This window comes from Chiloscyllium punctatum, chromosome 4 (genome assembly GCF_047496795.1).
Source record: "Chiloscyllium punctatum isolate Juve2018m chromosome 4, sChiPun1.3, whole genome shotgun sequence".
Lineage (NCBI taxonomy): Eukaryota > Metazoa > Chordata > Chondrichthyes > Orectolobiformes > Hemiscylliidae > Chiloscyllium > Chiloscyllium punctatum.
Window position 1 is genome coordinate 125970667 of NC_092742.1, and position 12229 is coordinate 125982895.

Consider the following 12229-nt stretch of genomic DNA (forward strand, 5'->3'; position numbering starts at 1 on the left):
GCTTTTCTAAAACGGCATCGCCACCAATTCTAAGCGATTAAATGATATATCGGATGCAATAATTTTGACTTATATTATTAGGGACAGGGTCTGGGTGTATGGGTGTGACCTGGGTTAGGGGCGGGGTCTGGGTGTGTGGGTGGGACCTGGGTTAGGGGCGGGGTCCGGGCGTGTGGGTGGTACCTGTGTTAGAGATGGGGTCTGTTTATGTGGGTGTGACCTGGGTTAGGGGCGGGGTCTGGGTGTGTGGGTGTGACCTGGGTTAGGGGCGGGGTCTGGGTGTGTGGGTGGGACCTGGGTTAGAGATGGGGTCTGGGTATGTGGGTGGGACCTGGGTTAGGGGCGGGACCTGGGTGTGTGGGTGGGACCTGGGTTGGGGCGGGGTCCGGGTAGGACCTGGGTTAGGGATGGGGTCTGGGTGTGTGGGTGGGACCTGGGTTGGGGCGGGGTCTGGGTGTGTGGGTGGGACCTGGGTTGGGGCGGGGTCCGGGTGTGTGTGTGGGACCTGGGTTGGGGCGGGGTCCGGGTGTGTGGGTGGGTGCTGGCTTAGGGGCAGGGTCTGTATGGAAAGGGGTGTGTCAGGTGGAGTGGGGCGTGGTCATTCTTCTGACTTTTTGCCCCTCAGACTCTCTCCCCCAGGCCCTGAATACTGGTAATTGCCCCTCACCCCGTGCAGTGTTATTTAAGCCCTTGAACCTTCCACCTCCATTACTCCCACCAGGCCCTCTTTATCACACTCCATGTCCTGTATAAACCCCTACTGGGCCCCATGTCTCAGATCAGGAGGAGGTTATATCCACATTAAATGCCTGAGGGTTCTGCCCCTCCCACAATTTTGGGCCACCCCTGTAGTTTTTCAGCTGATACCCACTTTCCCCTCCTTCCCTCCACCCCTAGTCAAAGTGCACTCCCACCCCATGCAGCTTCATTCTCCTCAACCCCCATCAAAATGCCCCCTAGATCTATACGTCAAAATAGATAAATCGGATGCAATAATTTTGACTTATATTATTAGGGGCGGGCTCCGGGTGTGTGGGTGGGACCTATGGTAGGGATGGGGTCTGGGTGTGTGGGTGGGACCTGTGTTAGGGGCGGGGTCCAGGTGTGGGTTGGGACCTGTGTTAGGGACGGGATCTGGGTGTGGGGGTGGGACCTGGGTTAGGGATGGGGTCTGGTGTGTGGGTGGGACCTGGGTTAGGGGCGGGGTCTGGGTGTGGGGGTGGGACCTGGGTTAGGGATGGGGTCTGGTGTGTGGGTGGGACCTGGGTTAGGGGCGGAATTATTGCATCTTCAAAAGCCCTCTCTCCCTCTGTTCATGGGCCCTATCTTTCCAGAAAAGACCCCTCTCCCTTTACCGATGAGCCTCATTTTTCCATAAAGTCCCCCTGCCTCTAACTATGTGCTTCGCCTTGCTATAAAAGCATCCTCTCCCTCTATCTATTCCCCCCCTCTTTCAATGAAAGCCTCCCTTCCTCTGTCCATGTCCCTCATCTTTCTATAAAAGCCCCCTCTCCTTCTATCTATTCCCCCTCTTTCCATGAAAGCCCCCCTTCCTCTGTCCATGCCCCATCTTTCTATACAAGCCCCCTTTCCCTCTATCCATACCTCCATCTTTCTATAAAAGCCTCCACTCCCTCTGTCCATGCGTCATATCTTTCTATAAAAGCCCCCTCTCCTTCTATCTATGCCCACATCTTTCTATGAAAACTCCCTCGTCCTCTATCCATGCTCCCATCTTTCTTTAAAAGCCCCCTCACCTCTGTCCATGTGCCTCATCTTTCAATAAAAGCCCCCTCTCCCTCTATCCAAGCCCCCATCTTTATATAACAGCCCCTCTCCCTCTATTTATGCCCCCATCTTTCCATAAATGCCCCCTCCCTTTATCCATGCCCCCATCTTTCTAAAAGCCACCTCTCCCTCTGTCCATGCTCCGATCTTTCAATAAAAGCCCCCTCTCCCTCTATCCAAGCCCCCATCTTTATATAACATCCCCTCTCCCTCTATTTATGCCCCCATCTTTCCATAAATGCCCCCTCCCTTTATCCATGCCCCCATCTTTCTAAAGGCCACCTCTCCCTCTATCCATGCTCCGATCTTTCTATGAAAGCCCCCTCTCCCTCTGTCCACGTGCCTCATCTTTCTAAAAAAAAACCCTCTCCCTCTATCCATGTGTCTCATATTTCTAAAAAAGTGCACTCTCCCTCTATCCATGCTCCCACCTTCCTATAAAAGCCCCCCTCCCACTATCCATGCTACAATCTTTCTAAAAAAGCCCCCTCTCCCACTATCCAGGCTCCCATCTTTCTATAAAAGCCCCTGCTCCCTCTGTCCATGTGCCCCATCTTTGTATAAAAGCTACCTCTCCCTCTGACTATGGTCCCATCGTCCTATAAAAGCCCCCTCTCCCTCCATCCATCTTTATTTAAAAGTCCCCTCACCCTCTGTCCATGTGACTCATCTTTCTCTAAAAGCTGCCTTTCACCCTATCCATGCCCCCATCGTCCTATAAAAGCCCCCTCTCCCTCTATTCATTTGTCTCATCTTTCTATTAAAGCCCCCTCTCCCTCTATCCATGCTCCTATCTTTCTTTAAAAGCCCCCTCACGCTTTATCCATGCCCCCTACTTTCTATAAAAGGCCCCTTTCCCTGTATCAATGCTCCATATTTCTATAAACGCCCCCTCTCCTTCTATCCATGCTTCCATCTTTCTATAAAGGTGCCCTGCTCCCTCTATCCATGCCCCCACCTTTCTATAAAGGCTCACTCTCCCTCTATCCATGCTCCCATCTTTCCATAAAAGCCCCCCCCCATCCATGTGTCTCATCTTTCTATAAAAGCCCACTCTCCCTCTATCAATGTGTCTCATCTTTCTATAAAAGCCCACTCTCCCTCTATCCATGTGTCTCATCTTTCTTTTAAAGCCCCCCTCACCCTCTGTCTATGTGCCTCATTTTCCTATAAATGCCCCCTCTCCCTCTATCCATGTGTCTCATCTTTCTATAAAAGCCCACACTCCCTCTATCCATGCCCGCACTTTTCCATAGAAGCACTCTCTCCCACTATCCATTCCCTCATCTTTCTATAAAAGAACCCAGTCCCTCTGTGCATGTGGCCCATCTTTCTATAAAAGCCCCCTTTCCCCCTATCCATGCTCCTATCATTTTATAAAAGCTCCCTCTCCCTCTGTCCATGTGTCTCATCTTTCTATAAAAACTCGCTCTCCCTCTATCCATTCTCCTATCAAACATTAAAAGCCCCCTCACCCTCAATACATGCCCCCATCTCTCTATAATAGACTCCTCTCCCTCGATCCATCCCCCCATCTTTCTTTAAAAGCACTCCTCCCTCTGTCCATGCCCCATCTTTCTATAAAAGCCCCCTCACCCTCTATCAATGCCCCCATCTTTCTAGAAAAGCCCCCTCTCCCTCTATCGATGTGCCTCATCTTTGTATAAAAGTGCACTCTCTCTCTATCCATGCACCCATATTTCTATGAAAGCACTCTTTCCCTCTATCCACGTGTCCCATCTTTCTATAAAAGCACCCTCTCCCAATATACATGCTTCTATCTCTCTTTAAAAGCCCCCTCACACTCTATCCATGTGCCTCATCTTTCTCTTAAAGCCCCCTCTCCCTCTTCATTTATCCATGCCCCCATCTTTCTATAAAAGACCCTTCTCCATCATTCCATGCACCCATCTTTCTTTAAAAGGCCCCTCACCCTCTGTCCATGTGCCTTATCTTTCTATAAAAGCCACCCCCCCTCTATCCATGCTCACATCTTTCCATAGAAGCCCCGCCTCCCCCTATCCATGTGTCTCATCTTTCTATAAAAGGCCCCACACCACTGTCCATGTGCGTCATCTTTATATAAAAGCCCACTCTCCCTCTATCCATGCCCTCATCTTTCTATAGATGCTCTTTCTCCCTCTGTCCATGCTCCCATCTTTCTATATTTGCCCCCTCTCCCTCTATCCATGCCCCCATCTTTCTATATTTGCCCCCTCTCCCTCTATCCATGCCCCCATCTTTCTATATTTGCCCCCTCTCCCTCTGTCCATGCTCCCATCTTTCTATATTTGCCCCCTCTCCCTCTATCCATGCCCCCATCTTTCCATATTTGCCCCCCCTCTCTCTGTCCATGCTCCCATCTTTCTATATTTGCCCCCTCTCCCTCTATCCATGCCCCCATCTTTCTATATTTGCCCCCTCTCCCTCTATCCATGCCCCCATCTTTCTATATTTGCTCCCTCTCCCTCTATCCATGCCCCCATCTTTCTATATTTGCCCCCCCTCTCTCTGTCCATGCTCCCATCTTTCTATATTTGCCCCCTCTCCCTCTATCCATGCTCCCATCTTTCTATATTTGCCCCCTCTCTCACTGTCCATGCTCCCATCTTTCTATATTTGCCCCCTCTCCCTCTATCCATGCTCCCATCTTTCTATATTTGCCCCCTCTCTCACTGTCCATGCCCCCATCTTTCTATATTTGCCCCCTCTCCCTCTATCCATGCCCCCATCTTTCTATATTTGCCCCCTCTCCCTCTATCCATGCTCCCATCTTTCTATATTTGCCCCCCCCCTCTGTCCATGCCCCCATCTTTCTATATTTGCCCCCTCTCCCTCTATCCATGCCCCCATCTTTCTATATTTGCCCCCTCTCCCTCTATCCATGCTCCCATTTTTCTATATTTGCCCCCCCCTCTGTCCATGCCCCCATCTTTCTATATTTGCCCCCTCTCCCTCTATCCATGCTCCCATCTTTCTATATTTGCCCCCTCTCCCTCTGTCCATGCCCCCATCTTTCTATATTTGCTCCCTCTCCCTCTGTCCATGCCCCCATCTTTCTATATTTGCTCCCTCTCCCTCTGTCCATGCCCCCATCTTTCTATATTTGCCCCCTCTCCCCCTATCCATGCCCCCATCTTTCTATAAAAGACCACTGTCCCTCTGTCCATGTGGCCCATTTTTCTGTAAAAGCCTCCTCTCTCTATCCATGCTCCCATCATTGTATAAAAGCCCCCTCTCCCTTTATCCTTGTGCTTCATCTTTCCATAAAAGCCCCCCACCCTCTATCCATGCCCCATCTCTCTATAACAGCCCCCTCTCCCTCTATCCATGCACCCATCTTTCTTTAAAAGTCCCTCTCCCTCTATCCATGCACCCATATTTCTATAAAAGCCCGCTTTCACTCTATCCATATGCATAATATTTCTATTAAAGTCCCCTCTCCCTCAATCCATGCTCCTATCTTTCTTTAAACCCCCCCCTCACATTCTATCCATGCCCCCAAATTTCTATAAAAGCACCCTCTCCCTCCATCGATGCTCCATCTTTCTATAAAAGCCCCCTCACCCTCAGTCCATGCCCCCATCTTTCTATAAAAGCCCCCTCTCCCTCAATCCATGCTCCCATCTTTCTATATTTGCCCCCTCTCCCTCTATCCATGCCCCCATCTTTCTATATTTGCTCCCTCTCTCACTGTCCATGCCCCCATCTTTCTATATTTGCCCCCTCTCCCTCTGTCCATGCCCCCATCTTTCTATAATTGCCCCCTCTCCCTCTATCCATGCTCCCATCTTTCTATATTTGCCCCCTCTCCCTCTATCCATGCCCCCATCTTTCTATATTTGCTCCCTCTCTCACTGTCAATGCCCCCATCTTTCTATATTTGCCCCCTCTCCCTCTATCCATGCCCCCATCTTTCTATATTTGCCCCCTCTCCCTCTATCCATGCTCCCATCTTTCTATATTTGCTCCCTCTCCCTCTGTCCATGCCCCCATCTTTCTATAATTGCCTCCTCTCCCTCTATCCATGCCCCCATCTTTCTATATTTGCCCCCTCTCCCTCTATCCATGCTCCCATCTTTCTATATTTGCCCCCTCTCCCTCTATCCATGCCCCCATCTTTCTATATTTGCCCCCTCTCCCTCTATCCATGCTCCCATCTTTCTATATTTGCTCCCTCTCCCTCTGTCCATGCCCCCATCTTTCTATATTTGCCCCCTCTCCCTCTATCCATGCTCCCATCTTTCTATATTTGACCCCTCTCCCTCTATCCATGCCCCCATCTTTCTATATTTGACCCCTCTCCCTCTATCCATGCTCCCATCTTTCTATATTTGCTCCCTCTCCCTCTGTCCATGCCCCCATCTTTCTATATTTGCCCCCTCTCTCTCTGTCCATGCTCCCATCTTTCTATATTTGCCCCCTCTCTCACTGTCCATGCCCCCATCTTTCTATATTTGCTCCCTCTCCCTCTGTCCATGCCCCCATCTTTCTATATTTGCTCCCTCTCCCTCTGTCCATGCCCCCATATTTCTATATTTGCTCCCTCTCCCTCTGTCCATGCCGCCATCTTTCTATATTTGCCCCCTCTCCCTCTATCCATGCCCCCATCTTTCTATATTTGCCCCCTCTCCCTCTATCCATGCTCCCATCTTGCTATATTTGCCCCCTATCTCACTGTCCATGCTCCCATCTTTCTATATTTGCCCCCTCTCTCACTGTCCATGCCCCCATCTTTCTATATTTGCCCCCTCTCCATCATTCCATGCTCCCATCTTTCTATATTTGCCCCCTCTCCCTCTATCCATGCTCCCATCTTGCTATATTTGCCCCCTATCTCACTGTCCATGCTCCCATCTTTCTATATTTGCCCCCCCTCTCTCTGTCCATGCTCCCATCTTTCTATATTTGCCCCCTCTCCCTCTATCCATGCTCCCATCTTTCTATATTTGCCCCCTCTCTCACTGTCCATGCCCCCATCTTTCTATATTTGCCCCCTCTCCCTCTATCCATGCTCCCATCTTTCTATATTTGCCCCCTCTCTCTCTGTCCATGCTCCCATCTTTCTATATTTGCCCCCTCTCCCTCTATCCATGCTCCCATCTTTCTATATTTGCCCCCTCTCTCACTGTCCATGCCCCCATCTTTCTATATTTGCCCCCTCTCCCTCTATCCATGCCCCCATCTTTCTATATTTGCCCCCTCTCCCTCTGTCCATGCCCCCATCTTTCTATATTTGCTCCCTCTCCCTCTGTCCATGCCCCCATCTTTCTATATTTGCCCCCTCTCCCCCTATCCATGCCCCCATCTTTCTATAAATGACCACTGTCCCTCTGTCCATGTGGCCCATTTTTCTGTAAAAGCCTCCTCTCTCTATCCATGCTCCCATCATTGTATAAAAGCCCCCTCTCCCTTTATCCTTGTGCTTCATCTTTCCATAAAAGCCCCCCACCCTCTATCCATGCCCCATCTTTCATTAAAAGTCCCCCTCCCTCCATCCATGCCCCATCTCTCTATAACAGCTCCCTCTCCCTCTATCCATGCACCCATCTTTCTTTAAAAGTCCCTCTCCCTCTATCTATGCACCCATATTTCTATAAAAGCCCGCTTTCACTCTATCCATATGCATAATATTTCTATTAAAGTCCCCTCTCCCTCAATCCATGCTCCTATCTTTCTTTAAACCCCCCCCTCACATTCTATCCATGCCCCCAAATTTCTATAAAAGCACCCTCTCCCTCCATCGATGCTCCATCTTTCTATAAAAGCCCCCTCACCCTCAGTCCATGCCCCCATCTTTCTATAAAAGCCCCCTCTCCCTCAATCCATGCTCCCATCTTTCTATATTTGCCCCCTCTCCCTCTATCCATGCCCCCATCTTTCTATATTTGCTCCCTCTCTCACTGTCCATGCCCCCATCTTTCTATATTTGCCCCCTCTCCCTCTGTCCATGCCCCCATCTTTCTATATTTGCCCCCTCTCCCTCTATCCATGCCCCCATCTTTCTATATTTGCCCCCTCTCTCTCTGTCCATGCCCCCATCTTTCTATATTTGCCCCCCTCCCTCTATCCATGCTCCCATCTTTCTATATTTGCTCCCTCTCCCTCTATCCATGCCCCCATCTTTCTATATTTGCCCCCTCTCCCTCTATCCATGCCCCCATCTTTCTATATTTGCCCCCTCTCCCTCTATCCATGCCCCCATCTTTCTATATTTGCCCCCTCTCTCTCTGTCCATGCCCCCATCTTTCTATATTTGCCCCCTCTCCCTCTATCCATGCTCCCATCTTTCTATATTTGCTCCCTCTCCCTCTATCCATGCCCCCATCTTTCTATATTTGCTCCCTCTCCCTCTGTCCATGCCCCCATCTTTCTATATTTGCTCCCTCTCCCTCTGTCCATGCCCCCATCTTTCTATATTTGCCCCCTCTCCCTCTATCCATGCTCCCATCTTTCTATATGTGCTCCCTCTCCCTCTGTCCATGCCCCCATCTTTCTATATTTGCCCCCTCTCCCTCTATCCATGCCCCCATCTTTCTATATTTGCCCCCTCTCCATCATTCCATGCTCCCATCTTTCTATATTTGCCCCCTCTCCCTCTATCCATGCCCCCATCTTTCTATATTTGCTCCCTCTCCCTCTGTCCATGCTCCCATCTTGCTATATTTGCCCCCTATCTCACTGTCCATGCTCCCATCTTTCTATATTTGCCCCCTCTCTCACTGTCCATGCCCCCATCTTTCTATATTTGCCCCCTATCTCACTGTCCATGCTCCCATCTTTCTATATTTGCCTTCTCTCTCACTGTCTATGCCCCCATCTTTCTATATTTGCCCCCTCTCCATCATTCCATGCTCCCATCTTTCTATATTTGCCCCCTCTCCCTCTATCCATGCTCCCATCTTGCTATATTTGCCCCCATCTCACTGTCCATGCTCCCATCTTTCTATATTTGCCCCCTCTCTCACTGTCCATGCTCCCATCTTGCTATATTTGCCCCCTCTCTCACTGTCCATGCCCCCATCTTTCTATATTTGCCCCCTCTCTCACTGTCCATGCTCCCATCTTTCTATATTTGCCCCCTCTCTCACTGTCCATGCTCCCATCTTGCTATATTTGCCCCCTCTCTCACTGTCCATGCCCCCATCTTTCTATATTTGCCCCCTCTCTCATGTCCATGCTCCCATCTTTCTATATTTGCCCCCTCTCCCTCTATCCATGCTCCCATCTTTCTATATTTGCCCCCTCTCCCTCTGTCCATGCTCCCATCTTTCTATATTTGCCCCCTCTCCCTCTATCCATGCCCCCATCTTTCTATATTTGCCCCCTCTCCCTCTATCCATGCCCCCATCTTTCTATATTTGCCCCCCCCCTCTGTCCATGCTCCCATCTTTCTATATTTGCCCCCTCTCCCTCTGTCCATGCCCCCATCTTTCTATATTTGCCCCCTCTCCCTCTATCCATGCCCCCATCTTTCTATATTTGCCCCCCCTCTCTCTGTCCATGCTCCCATCTTTCTATATTTGCCCCCCTCTCCCTCTGTCCATGCTCCCATCTTTCTATATTTGCCCCCTCTCCCTCTATCCATGCCCCCATCTTTCTATATTTGCCCCCTCTCTCTGTCCATGCTCCCATCTTTCTATATTTGCCCCCCTCTCCCTCTGTCCATGCTCCCATCTTTCTATATTTGCCCCCTCTCCCTCTATCCATGCCCCCATCTTTCTATATTTGCCCCCCCTCTCTCTGTCCATGCTCCCATCTTTCTATATTTGCACCCTCTCCCTCTGTCCATGCCCCCATCTTTCTATATTTGCCCCCTCTCCCTCTATCCATGCCCCCATCTTTCTATATTTGCCCCCTCTCCCTCTGTCCATGCCCCCATCTTTCTATATTTGCCCCCTCTCCCTCTATCCATGCCCCCATCTTTCCATATTTGCCCCCGCTCTCTCTGTCCATGCTCCCATCTTTCCATATTTGCCCCCTCTCCCTCTATCCATGCCCCCATCTTTCTATATTTGCCCCCTCTCCCTCTATCCATGCCCCCATCTTTCTATATTTGCCCCCTCTCCCTCTATCCATGCCCCCATCTTTCTATATTTGCCCCCTCTCCCTCTATCCATGCCCCCATCTTTCTATATTTGCCCCCTCTCCCTCTATCCATGCCCCCATCTTTCTATATTTGCCCCCTCTCCCTCTATCCATGCCCTCATCTTTCTATATTTGCCCCCTCTCCCTCTGTCCATGCCCCCATCTTTCTATAAAAGCCCACTGTCCCTCTGTCCATGTGGCCCATTTTTCTGTAAAAGCCTCCTCTCTCTATCCATGCTCCCATCATTGTATAAAAGCCCCCTCTCCCTTTATCCTTGTGCTTCATCTTTCCATAAAAGCCCCCCACCCTCTATCTTTAAAAGTCCCCCTCCCTCTATCCATGCCCCATCTCTCTATAACAGCTCCCTCTCCCTCTATCCATGCACCCATCTTTCTTTAAAAGTCCCTCTCCCTCTATCTATGCACCCATATTTCTATAAAAGCCCGCTTTCACTCTATTTCTATTAAAGTCCCCTCTCCCTCAATCCATGCTCCTATCTTTCTTTAAACCCCCCCCCCTCACATTCTATCCATGCCCCCAAATTTCTATAAAAGCACCCTCTCCCTCCATCGATGCTCCATCTTTCTATAAAAGCCCCCTCACCCTCAGTCCATGCCCCCATCTTTCTATAAAAGCCCCCTCTCCCTCTATCCATGCCCCCATCTTTCTATAAAAGCCCCCGCTCCCTCTATCCATGCACCCACCCACAGATTGAGAGCTCCCCCCTCCCGGAGCCACTCCACAGGGAGCTCAGTCCCTTCATTCAGAGCCTCCCTAACCATTGACAGTAATCATTAACCCGGTTAACATCACTAACCACTGACAGTAATCACTATCCCGGTTAACGTCCCTAACCACCAACAGTAATCCCTAACCTGGTTAATTGTCCTAACCATTGACAGTAATCATTAACCCGGATAATGTCCCTAACCACTGACAGTAATCATTAACCTGGTTAACGTCCCTAATCACCAACAGTAATCCCTAACCTGGTTAATTGCCCTAACCATTGACAGTAATCATTAACCCGGATAATGTCCCTAACCACTGACAGTAATCACTATCCTGGTTAACGTCCCTAACCACCAACAGTAATCCCTAACCTGGTTAATTGTCCTAATCATTGATAGTAATCACTAACCCGGTGAATGTACCTAACCACTGACAGTAATCATTAACCTGGTTAATGTCCCTAATCACCAACAGTAATCACTAACCCGGTTTACATCCCGAACCACCGACAATACTCACAATCCTGTTCATGTCCCTAACCACCAACAGTAAATACTAACCTGGTTAACATCACTAACCAGTGACTGAAATCACTAACTGATGCCACAACAACAATGCCATCATGACCACCATCAAGTTTATTTTTCCCAGGCGCTGTTGGCTACAGGAGAGATAATTGCTGGGACATCAGGACAAATTCTCCCTCGCATCTCACTAAAACCTCCATCCTTCACCGGCCTGTGTCTGGTGGGTTTGGGAAGTTTGTGGTCACAGCTCAGTGGCAGAGTTTATTCACTTCATTAAGACATTTCAGATTCATGACAAGATTTAATTGGATAAAGAAAGACAATTTCCAAGCAGGACCAGCTGAGAGTGTTTTCCTGGTTCTACAGCTGTTGTGGCTGCAGTAGAGGAGTAGCCTTTGATGGTCTACTTTGGTAGGGACAGTCTTTGTTCATCCATCAGTCTCAGCGAGGGGAATCCGGCTCTTCTCCTGAGAAGATTGTGATTTATTCTCCTGGATTTACCCTCTCTCTCTTTGTCTCACAATCTCGCCCTTTCTCTCTCTCACACACACACTCACACTCTTGTCCTTGATCTCTCTCAGACTGTCATCCTCTCCCTCTTTCTGACACACTCTTATCTCTCTCAGACATTCTTGCTCTCTCTCTCACACACACACACAATCTTGCTCTCTCACTCTCACGCAATTTCACCCTCTCTCTCTCACACACACACTTTCATCCTCTCTCTATCTCACATTCTCACCTTTTCTCTCAGAAACACACTCACTGTCTCTCTTTCTCAGTCTCACCCCCTCTCTCTCAGATTCTAACCATCTCTCTTTCTCACATTCTCACCCTCTCTCACACATACTGTCTCTCTCAAATTCTCACTCACACACTTGCCTTCTCTCTTTCTAACACACACCCTCTATGTCTCCCTCTCACACACTCTCTTCCTCTCCACCTCACCTTATCCCCCACTGTCTATCCCTCTCTCTCACATTTTCACCCTCTCTCTATGCCCCAGCTCTCCATCGTGGTCTATCTCTCTCCCCCACTTCCTACAGCTATGTCTTCCCCTCCTCCTCTCTCTTTATCTCACATCCCACTGTCT